Source organism: Herpailurus yagouaroundi, unplaced genomic scaffold, assembly GCF_014898765.1.
Source record: "Herpailurus yagouaroundi ecotype Mexico unplaced genomic scaffold, PumYag 166, whole genome shotgun sequence".
Lineage (NCBI taxonomy): Eukaryota > Metazoa > Chordata > Mammalia > Carnivora > Felidae > Herpailurus > Herpailurus yagouaroundi.
In genome coordinates, this window is record NW_024412407.1 from 11,176,247 (window position 1) to 11,188,748 (window position 12,502).

The 12,502-nt window shown below is 37.5% G+C and overlaps 1 long non-coding RNA gene across 1 annotated transcript; it reads left to right on the forward strand.

Moving 5' to 3' along the window:
* Positions 1–7,294: 7,294 nt before the first annotated feature.
* Positions 7,295–11,224, forward strand: LOC121038706 (uncharacterized). Its single transcript, XR_005794458.1, has 2 exons — positions 7,295–7,522; positions 10,633–11,224. It is a non-coding gene; the product is annotated as an uncharacterized LOC121038706 (long non-coding RNA).
* Positions 11,225–12,502: the final 1,278 nt, after the last annotated feature.

A 12,502-nucleotide genomic window follows, 5' to 3' on the forward strand; every position in this document is an offset into this window, starting at 1 on the left:
GGAAACAAAAGCAAAATTAAACTATTGGGACTATACCAAAATAAAAAGCTTTTACACCATGAAAGAAATTATCAACAAAACAACAAGGCAAACTACTGAATGCAAGAAGGTATTTAAAAATGATATATCCAGGGGTCACCTGGGTGGGCTCAGTCAGTTAAGCATCTAGTTAAGCATCCATTTAGCTCAGTTCATGATCTCATGGCTTATGAGTTCAACCCCTATGTCAGGCTCTGCTCTGGTAGCGCAGAACCTGTTTGGGATTCTCTCTTTTCTTCTCTCTCTGCCCCTCCCCCGCCCCCCCCAAGATAAATAAATAAACTTTAAAAAAATAATAAATGATCTATACAATAAGGGATTAGTCTCCAAAATGTATAAAGAACTTATACAACTCAACACACACACACACACACACACACAAAAACCAACAACAACTCACTGAAGAATGGGCAGAGGACATGAATAGACATTTTCCCAAAGAAGACCTAAAAATGGCCAACAGATACATGAAAAGATGCTCAACATCACTCATCATCAGGAATTGCACATCAAAACTTAAATGAGATATCACCTCACACGTGCCAGAATGGCTAACATAAAAAAAGACAAAACATAACAGGTTTTGACAAGAATGTGCATAGCACTCCACACTATAGCACTTAATATTATAATAGAGTTTATAATTCTGCCCTCCTCTTCCCCAACTAGTCTGAGGACTCCTTGATAATGGGGATAACCCTTTTCCTTTTGACGTACATATCTTATCAGGGTACCTGTTATATAAGGTACTTAAAAATGCATGTTGAATTAATTGATTGTGAGATATGTTAGGTGAACAGCCTTCCCTGTGTTCTGATTCCTGGGTTATAAATGAGTCAGCAATATTCTACACTGCCATACAAAGTATTAAGAACCTTAATAAAAGACCAGTAAACACAGATTTACCATAAACAATATTTCTATTCAGTTAACCACTCTTTGCCATAATGACTCTTCAAAAATTGTCCCGCTTTTAAAACAACTTGTTCTTTTTTTGATATAGCGGTATTTATTTCCTAAAGCACAGAAAGCAACTAAGCATAAGAAATGATATTTTGACATTGCAGTCTTTGAGGAGAACATATTATTTTAGGTGACTCAACAGTTATTAATCATCAAACATCAGTCGGAATAAATTTGAACTGTGTACCTTCTTTGGATAAACTAAAAATATTTTATTTTGCTTAGGTATGCCTAGTCAGAAGAATGAAGAGGTGAATTTTTTATGACTTCTCATTCTCCATGTACCAAATAGACTATTTCATCATTCCAAGTGCTCTCATCTTTAGCTATTACCTTGACTAAAGACCTGTTTCTATGCTATAACTTTAAGTATACTTTGAGTGCAAAATAACCATGACCCTTCAAATTGTTAAAGCATTGATAAAGAAAATTGTTCCGAAGGAAGAATGTACTCCACAATGGATATCTGCCACAACACTTGTCTACCAACCAGCATCCGCCATCAAGTCTTTTCCTCCTTTGCTGAATACAATAAACCCTCATGTCATTACATTTTATACACAATTCGATTTATTTTCAATTTTATGTTAATTGCTTACACAATGTTATGACAATTGAATATACTTATGTTCAATTAAAATAGTTTCCTATCTGTAAACATTTTTTATACCTTGGGTTGCAGTGAAATTCTTCATAATTTTTCTATTGAAATTAATGAAAATACTTTCTTGTATAATACAGCAGGGTTTTGCTTAGCAGCAGGGTTTTTAAGAACAAATTAAGGTTGTTAAACAAGGGACAGATCTATTGTGGGAGCTTGGCTAACAAACTCCAAGATTACCCTTACTAATGAAAATGTTAAGGTGAAAGGGTAGAAGCAGGCAGACCCATTAGAAGATTTATTTAAATGTCCAGAGAAGAAATGATGGCAGCTTGAATGAAGGAGGTAGCAGCAGAAGTGGTGAGTAGTGGTCAGATTATATATATATATTTATTTAAATTTTTTAAATTATTTTTTAATTTATTTTTTAATTTGCATCCAAGTTATTTAGCATATAGTGCAAAAATGATTTCAGGAGTAGATTCCAGTGATTCATCCCCTACTTATAACACCCAGTGCTCATCCCAACAAGTGTCTTCCTTAATGCCCCTTACCCATTTAGCCCATCCCCCCCACCTGCAACCCTTCCAGCAACCCTGTTTGTCCTCTGTATTTAAGAGCCTCTTATGTTTTGTCCCTCTCCTTGTTTTTATATTATTTTTGCTTCCATTCCCTTATGTTCATCTGTTTTGTAGATTCTAGATATATTTTAAAGATAGCACCATCAAGCTTTGCTGCTGGACTAGATACAGGGTGTGTGAAAAAAAAGAAGAGTCAAAAATAACTTCAAATTCAGAGATATCTAAAGCTTACCTCATGCCACATAAAAGGTAGAATTGAGTTATAACTAGGATCAAGGACTTTTTTGATGTCCATTCTAGAGTTCTGTTCATTCCCTCCTGCTACTTCAAAGGAGATCATCTTGTATTTGAGGTCTCAATAGCCACTTTGTAGAAAGAGAGCTGGAAGTCTTTTTAGCTACTGTGAATAGAAGATCTTTATCAGGATTTTTTGCTTAGAGAACTTAAAATATCTATTCTGGAACATTGAGGACCTGCAGCTGCTTTGAGGATTTTCTCCAAAGCATTCTAAATCCTTAACCAGTTATTACTGGGTCGGAGGAAGAAAGAACATTGTTTTGATGTTCTTGCAGATTTTCTAGTTGACTCAAAATAACTTCATATGGAAAGAGCATTCAACTGGGAAGCAAACCATTTTTTAGTTCTCAGCAATACCACTGATTCGCTGTCATGAACTCTCTGAGATCCAGATTCCTCATCTCTAAAGTAAGGAGATTGGATGGGTAGGATTCTCCAACTAGGTTGATATTAATCTTATAGAGCACTCATAGCCCTCCCTGAGAGCTACCTTCTTCACAGAAGAAGAATGTATCTTCTTCACAGATACTTACAGAAGTATCTCAGACACCTTGTCTTCCTGGAAATCTGAAGGTTCTGAAGATATCAAAGTTAATTTCTGTGCTCATAAAACTGGAGAAACCTTTATAAATCATTGATTTCTAGGTTCTTCTAGTTCTGAAACTCTGATTTGATATAGCTAAATAACTTCGTTTATGTCTTAAAACAGTTTTTGAAGCGGCTGAGGTATTGATAATACTTTTTATAAAAGAACTTTGAAATATTATGTAGACAGTAGAATAGTACTTTAGGTGTACAACTATAGCCTCACAATAAGTAGGTGTTCTTATCTGCTGTTTTATAGATAAAGCCACTAGGACTCAGAGGAAGAGAAGTACCTTGTCCAAGGCCACACAATGGTGGAGTTGGAATTCAAACCCAACTCTGCCTGGCTCCAAAACCTCTTCTATTACACCAACTGTTAACAGTAATAATAGCAATTATAATTATCATTGTAAATATTACCAAAAAAGAGAAGGAGAAGAATTTATACTTATATACTTTTATTACTTACAAAATACCTTCATACTGTGGGAAGGTGATAGGACATGTGGACCTTGAGTTAACTCCTAGGAGACAAGCATTTATATCTGTCCTGTTCATTCCTTCAACACTCTGTCAACTGTTTTTAAATCCATACTCACTCTTGGGCATGGCAGTTGGGCAGTGGTCCCTTCTGAAAAGACAGATGACTGATGTGTGACATTTTTCAGTATGAGGCAATTAATTACATAGGAAGGTTAACTTCACTGTAACTTGTAAGACTAAAAGAAAAATACTACACTGTATAGATCTTTTTTAAAAATGTAGATGAAATTTCCCATTTGTTTTTTTGGCCAAGAATTGATAGTTATCTACTTATTACTAGAAGGCAAAGAAAAATGTCCAAAAACTTGAATGAAATATGAATTTACAAGTGGAAAATGATTTTGTTTTTAGAATTCAGGGAGTACTCACTGGCTAGTGGCATGAAAGAGACTATAGTCAGTTTAGACCTTAATAAGACATTTTTTTTAAAAGCCCTAAAAGACAGAAAATTCAAGTTTTTAAAAATAGTTTTAAGGAAAAAGGCAATGAAAAATGAGCTAAAACAAGGTAAAATATGAAGTAAGTGGGCACTAAAGAGGGGGAATTTGTAGCAAAAAAAGTCTAGAGTTACTCATTCAGGCAAGGATATCTAAACCAATACAACTACAAGAAAGAATTTGCCTACACTTTATGAATAAAGGAGAAAAATTAAAAGATGTTGCTAAAGGGGAAGACGATATAAAACCTGAAGGATTTTTATCTGTATTTGACTAAGATTTGAAGTCACATTTATTTTACAGTATAACTTCCTGTACAATAGCAGTTATGTTGTCTGTACAGAGACCTAGCCCATATGTCCTAATAGTATTATATTTGAAAGTTACAGAACCATGATTGGAAAGTATTTGAGAGGTAACCAAGTCACTATCCTGGGTTGTATAAATATAGTATGTCATAAATAGTGATTATTTATTTTACCTGGAGAAAGAAAAAAAAATAACTAAAGTGCAGTGGTGTCCAGAAACATTGAGTAAGGCAGGTATGAAAAGCTGCCTCCTTTGAGAACGAGCTAGACATCCATGTGGAATGGTTTAGGGGAGAGATTTAGGCGGGACTCTCAGGCATGGTGCTATGGCAGACAGGCTAGGGGACTTTATCATGTTTGCCATATCTCTTTAATTCATCATTCCATAACTAGAACTATTTTAGCGCTATCTCTGACTCAGATTTTTTGGCTCAGATATTTACTTCTGGTCTTTGAGATTCATTTTTTGATTTTTCTTTGGTTCCCATCTTATGTTAACCCTAGGTGGGGGAATCAGGGATGGGGGGTGGAGGGTGGGGACAGACACTGCATCCAGGCATCAAGAACTTCCTTCCAGGCTAAGTGCAAAATAGGGAAGAGATATGATCTGAAATGCTTCCCACAAGGTAGGAAACTTCCAGCTTACCAAAACAGATGTTACATATGCATTTGCTCACCAATGAAATATTATTTATTACTTATTAAGAAATAAAGTTGGGACTAAATCATTTGGCACATTAAGACTGCACATAAAAGTAAGAGATCAACAATAGAGGATTGTATTGGAACATATTTCAGCATAAAAAGATATTAAGGGTATCCATCACTTGGATTTGGAAAAAAACCCTGAACATTGATGCTTTTCAGTGATTTAAGTGAAAAAAGGATGAACCTATTCTGTTGTGGAAAGAGATATTAAACATGAAGCAGATTTCCAGCTTTCTAAGGGCTATAAAAGTCAGTTTAGATGGAATGCAAACCAGACCCCACCCCTTCAATTATGCAGTTTTGCAAGAAGAATGCAATAGTGTGGTCACCAAAATAACACCAACATTTCTGGCTTTTACTTAGTAGTTAGGCAAGAAGATTTAGAATCGTAACCATCTTTTTTATTACTTGGCAGCTTTGGGGTATCCGATTTAAGCCATGAATAATCTCCTTTGAAAACAAAACATCTCCTCCAGAGGGATAATTAGACTATTACTGAGGACAAACTATCCAACATCAAAAGCATAGACCCTAAGAAGTCACGCAACAGGCAGTCTTCTCCCAAAATTAAAAGCATGCTTAGCATTAGAGGTCATTGCAATAAATAAAGGGATGTGAAATAATTACTTACAAGTTTCAGTCCAAGAACTCCAGCACAAACCATAACAAAAAGTGACTGGCTTCTGAAAAGTGAATATGCTAATTATATTCAGTGTTTGAATCGGTGCTTGGATGCCTGTCCCCATTCTCTGATTAAGAGTCATTAATCATTCCTGTGAGGTCACTATTATTCCAAGGGATCCTCGATAACAGAATCAAGGATATTGCTGCTAACAGCATTAGAAATGGGGGGAAATTCAACAAAAGACCCAGATGGTAATAATTACATTAAGACTACCCCCCAAATTACAAGACTATTTTCTCTCAAGGTCAAGATGTGGAATTTTCTTTGTGCACATAACGCATAACCAAGTGACTTATTATTAATCATAACACCGAGCCCACATCCACTTTATTCATCAATTGAATGACAATAAAATAATCGGCTCTGCTCATGGCATTTCTTTTGTCGGTTGGCTGCTAAGTTATCCACAATTGTCCATCCTTTGGAAAGTTACTCATGAGTGATCAGAGTGCAATAATTTTCAATTCAGTAGTTCAAGCTCAGCCTGCTGAAGGACTCTTCCATGCCATCCACACTATGTGGGGCGATAGAAGATGGTCACTAAACAAAGACTCTAGATTTCCTAAGGATTTTATTTCGACCAGTCTTTACATCCAACCATTTTGGAGATCTGATCACCCATGAATACTCATTGAATTTCTTCTCTTTTCCTTTTTCCCTCTGAAAGAGATACTACATTGCAATGAAATCATCAAAAGGAAGACATTTTGAAGCGAAGAGGAAATCTAAAAGGCTCTGATCACAGAGACACTGGTTGTAACACTTCTTAAAAAGCTACTCGACTGGAAGTTGTTCTTATAAATTAATTGTTATCCATAAAATTGTTATGAAATCTGAAACTATTGAAGTCAACTATTTGGAAAGACATAAAATTAAAGTATATTCCTCATTCAGTGGATTAATTGGCTCTGCCCAGCTTTGACAGAGTAAGGCTTAGATGTTTTGTGATCAAGATTTATTTAAAAAAATTTTTTTTCAACGTTTATTTATTTTTGGGACAGAGAGAGACAGAGCATGAACGGGGGAGGGGCAGAGAGAGAGGGAGACACAGAATCGGAAACAGGCTCCAGGCTCTGAGCCATCAGCCCAGAGCCTGATGCGGGGCTCGAACTCACGGACCGCGAGATCGTGACCTGGCTGAAGTCGGACGCTTAACCGACTGCACCACCCAGGCGCCCCCCCCTGTGATCAAGATTTATTAGGCAGCTCCTCCATACCCTCTCTGCCTCAGTTCACTTGCCTATCAAATAGAAATAATAGTAGTGTCTTTTTTACATGTGTTTGAGTGTGAGAAGAGATAATGTAAATCAAATGCTTAGAATAAAACCTGGAGTATAGTAAGCAGCAAACAAATGTTAGTATAGTTGTTGGTGGCTCTGCAAAATTTTAGAGATTATCTGAAGTGTACGTGCTGACCTCAGTGTAGGCTCAGCCCTGCCCACTTCACTCATGATCGTAACCCTAGAGACAGCTCAGGGGATCCCCCACAGTCACAAAGGCCTTGCTCTGTCCACTGCCACCCAGTGAGAAGCCCCTCACACACAGCTGTCACCAGGACAGCAAGAGCCACCCAGTCATACAAGGCAAAGTTTCAGGGCTGAGAATGCTCTGTGGGGCCGACCAATGAAAGATATGATGCTGGAAAGAACCAGCAGATAAATGGTTTACCCCTAGTCCTCCTATAATGGTTGTTTTGAGATGCAGCATATGGCCTCTCAGATGTCCCATCAGACAAAGCAGTCAGCTGTGCCTTCTGCGACGCTGTGGTCGGCCTGGTAATGGACCTCCTGGTTTTTGTTTTCTCTCCTTCTTTATCTCACTTTTCCTTTTCTCTCACTCTGGATTTCTTGGAATAATGCCTTGCCAGTATAGGATTAACAGATAAACGTTTGTTCAGTTCCCTTTGCTCTCCCCCCCCCACCCCCGCACGTGTGCGCTCTCTCTCTCTCTCTCTCTCTCTCACACACACACACACACACACACACACACACACACACACACACCTTCCTCAAATATTTCCTCAAATGTATCCAGAAGCTCACTGCAATGCCCTGCCGCCTCTTTTTCTTCAGAGTTTTACATTTAGGGGGGTATTATGGACCTTTCTAAACACCCACTCTCATCACTTGGGTGGCAAAGATGTTGTCACAAGATAAATAGGGTTATCATATGAAGAAGAAAAGTTAATTTGATTTCATTATCTGTTCAAAATAAACATAGCTAAGAGCCATTCTCTGGAAATTTTTACTTTTCTCATGAATCTTATTTTTTAAAATCATTCTCATTTTCTTATTTCTACTTGTTTAAATATAGTCCCAAATGTAATTTTATGCAGTACTAATTTCACTATTAAGCAGTTACCAGTTGAACATTTGTTAAATAAGTGATAGTTTAAATATGTTTTTCAATCCCCCTCTAATTCAGCCACTATATATTTAGTAGCATACTGTACAAAGAAAGTTTACAAATAAAGATATAATATTTATAGTTTTGTAAAGAAACACACATGTAAACTATCAGGAGGAGAATTCCTTTACTAAGGAATTGCAAAAAGCAAAACCCTTTGTAATATTAATTATCTTTCCTTTATGTGTTAAATGAAGAGGTGACCTAAATTCATTTTCTAACCTCCTCCAGATCTGTTCAATATAAGCACAAATACAGGCAAAAGAAGTCCCAGCTCACAAGTAAATCTTGGTCAGAATTTTTTGTTAATGTTTATTTATTTTTGAGAGAAAGAGAGAGCACAAGCGGGGGAGTGGCAGAGAGAGAAGGAACAGAGAATCCAAAGTGGGCTCCAATGTATAGCCTGACGTGGGGCTCAAACCCAGATGAGATCATGAACCAAATCGAAGTCGAAGGCTTAACTGATTGAGCCACCCAGGCGCCCCTGGCTCAGTAGATTTACTAATAAGGCTATTTAAAATTTGGAATACATTTTTTTCATAGAAACAGTGCTGCAAAATTATTAGATATCCACATAAACTCAAAAATTATACTTATGTGTCTAAAATAGGTATTTATATACACTTTTATACCATATATAATGGCAGTAATATTTTTACTACATATAAACACAAGTTAGAAGATTGTTTTTGTGGGAGTTAAAGTCCTTGTGCCAGGCTGAGATGCCAAGAATCCCTTGCCCCAGGCTCAGGCATCAGAATGAGACACTCCCTCTGGAAGACCGTAAGGTTTGTGGTTTGAGTCCTCCCTGCTCCCCAAGATGCTAACTCTCTGTGACTACATAATTGCACAATAGAATTAGGTATCTCTTTCCGTGAGTCTTCCATAAGCTTAGCTATATCTATTTACAATAATTAAAAACAGTAATATTAATATTAATGCTATCCTACAGAGGTTTTAAATTCAACTCTAGAAGGAGCTACCTTATCCCAGCATAGGTGAAAAATAGACCAGCAGGTCCCCAGCACCTGCTCATTTGAATTTTTATTAATTTGTACCCCATTATTGTTCTTAAAATGGTTTAAAGCAAGTCATGGATTCACTTAAAACATAGCAAGATAATTTATGTTTTTAAAATTAAGAAAAAGTGGACAAAGGGAAAATAAGGTTAGAAGAGTTCAGTGGGACCAGGAGTTACCCTAATGCAGATCATCTAATGCCATGAAGTCACTTACGCTTGGCAGAGTCCAGCCACTGTCTACAGACTTGCTATCAGCTAGCAGAAAAAGGAAATCTGACTGATCATATGATTCATGGTGTCCACAAAAACAAACCAGTCACATAGGAGTAAACAAGTTATCTTGATACTAAAACTGAATAATATTTCATTTCATATGTGTAGTGAGAACTTTGTATGATGTACTCAGCATTCTTACTTTGTTGCAGGGAGTTTGTAAGACTGTCTTTTATGATAGGCAAATCTATCAAATTCAAAGTGATGCATTCTAAGACAGGCAATCCTAACTTGTCTGACTTAACCAAAGGGGAGAGGGGTGAGTTTTTAGAGATAGGATGGTGCTTTCCAGGATGTCCTCCACAAATATTATTTCTTCCCATTGAGCTTTTAAAGGTATTCAGTGGCAAGGGATTATATATACTTCCTTCCAAGTAGCTGGACAACAGCTGTATTCTGTTGCCAGTTGAGTTTAGGTTTTAGCAGCTGAGCTGTGAGTAGGATTGATATTCTCCACTGAAGACTAAGAAAACAAACAAGTATAAGCCCCTGCGTAGAAGACCACCAGAGAACTACTTTATGGTGAGTCAAGGGATTAAATAGGCAGGGGCAAGGTTACCCCTCAGAAAGTCATATTTGAACCCTTCAAACAGAGACAGAGGAGCTAACCAGAGCACACACAACTCCATGAAGGAATGGCCACAATACTTTTAGCCCGGAAGTATGTAAAAATCAGATATCTCTAACACACACCTTAAAATTCCTAGGTATAGACAGTGGGAGATTATCTTTGACATTTTCCCCTGAAGTTTAATGATAATATTTATGAAATGTGTTGTCTCCAGCATTATTCAACAGAATGCATAAAACATATTCTAAACTTTCAAGTTAATTTTCAGGAACCTTGTAAAGACACTTTATAATGGTGAAATTGACCTCAAAAGTTTACTAAGATTCCTTTCCTCATTTATACTGTAAATTTGACACAGGCACAGCTGTAGATGCAGATGATTTGGGAGATTGGGGAGAAAAGATGCCACTCCTAATAGAAGTCACGAAACATATACACCTTACTAGTGTCAGTTACTTCTCAATTTACTTAACCTCTTTCTTAAAAAACAAAGGTTGGATACATCACTTCTTGGCCTTTTGGCTAAGGTCAAGTGTAAAAAATAAAGGTTGGATACAAATATCGGTGGCACATTAAAGATGGTCAAAAATCCTTTGCCTTTCCTCCCCTCATAGGTAAAGTTTAATCTCCTTCCCTTGGAATCTGAGCCAGCCTTAGCTACTTACTTGACCAACAAAAGGCCATAGAAGTGAACCTTGCATCTTCTGACTTGATCTTTGGTAGCACTTGCTTTTAAAGCCCTGAGCTGCCATGTGAGAAGTGCAGCTACCCTGAGACCACCCTGCTGTGAAGAAGCCCAAACCAGCCACGAGGAAAAAGAAAGCAATCCTGACCACCAGCTAAAAGGAAAGCAATCCTGACCACCAGGTGTTCCGGCCACCTCACTGCAGGAGTCAGGCATGTAAATGAACTTATCTGGGATGCTCCAGACCAGACCAGCTATCCCCAGCCCCTCGTTGATGCCACGTGGAACCAAAAAAGCCAACCAGCTGAACTCTGCCTGAATTCCATAGCTCATGAAAATCACGTGATATCATAAAATGGTTCTTCTGTTAAGCTGCTCAGTTTTAGTCTAGCAACAAAAGATGGTGGAAGGACATCTGAATCACACGGTGCGCTTATGACACGACTGCTTTCTAGAGAACTCTTCCATGAATCAAATGTGTTTGCCTATTTACTTGCACAATAAACGCTTATTCGGCACTACCAATGTGCCAGGCAGTCTGCTAGAAACAGGTATGCGATGTTGAACGTGACATCATTCTTGTCCTCAAGTACCTTTCTCTCTAGTGGGGCAAACAGGTAACTAATCTCTTAATATTAACTATTAATAAGTTAATAGTTATGGTTTAACAATATAAGCAGAGCCCCCATGTTGCACAACTCCAGGGGTAAATTCACATTGCGGCCTATGTAAACGATGCCCTCTGGATTTGAACACACACAGCTATTCAAAAGGCCACAGTGTGAATGTCCCCCTGGCAGGACAGAGGACCTGGTGGTAAGCATCAGGCTGGAAGTATGCACAGAGTGCTAGAGAAGAGAGACAAAAAGTGATAGATTTTACCTGGAGTTTTTTTAGTTTCATTAATAAGACATAGAGAATGAATAAGCCCAGTGAAATACACTGATATTGATAATGTAGTTTAGGAGTGGTGATATTTATGCTAAATATGTATTACACCACTGGGCTTAAGCAAATTGTTACTAAACACACATTTCATACTCATGTTAACACACATGGAAAATCTCCATCAAGTAATAAAATAAAAACATACATTTTTCTTTAAAGAAAAATCTTGAAAAAATTCAAATCATACTTTCATAGGGATTGTATTGTAATTTCAGGTGATCGTTCTTAGTTAAAACTGCTTTGACCACAGACCAAATTTATAGCATGCTAAAGTGTGAAGAAAACTCACTAAAAGTTAAAGAGAATGATACCAGTTTGAATTCCAATAGATGAAAGTAACATAACTCAACAGACTCAATAAGGGAGCAAGATTAATGCCTGGTTGGTCAGAGCCTAGATATTTTCACTCAGTTTATATATTACTCCTTTACTTATTTATTTTTGCTCCCAATCAATATCAGGGAAGGGGGAAAGAGTGAAAAAAAAGCAAGGTGCCCTTCACACCCTTCAGTACTTGAGGACATCATAAATCGGAGAATCCACTAAGTAGACAAAGCACAGACCCACACTATCTGATTTATGATTCTCTGGTAGAGCAGGTTTTCTTATTTTCTTTTTTAAAAATTTGTATATTTTGAGAGAGAAACAGAGATCACAAGTGGGGAAGGAGAGAGAGAGAGAGAGAGAGAGAGAGAGAGAGAGAGAGAGAATGCCAAGCAGGCTCCACAAGGTCCGCGCAGAGCCTGACTTAGGGTCCATGCCACGAACTGCAAGATCATGACCTGAGCTGAAATCAACAGTTGGTATGCTCAACTGTCTAAGCCACCCAGGTACCTCTGGTCTTATTTTCA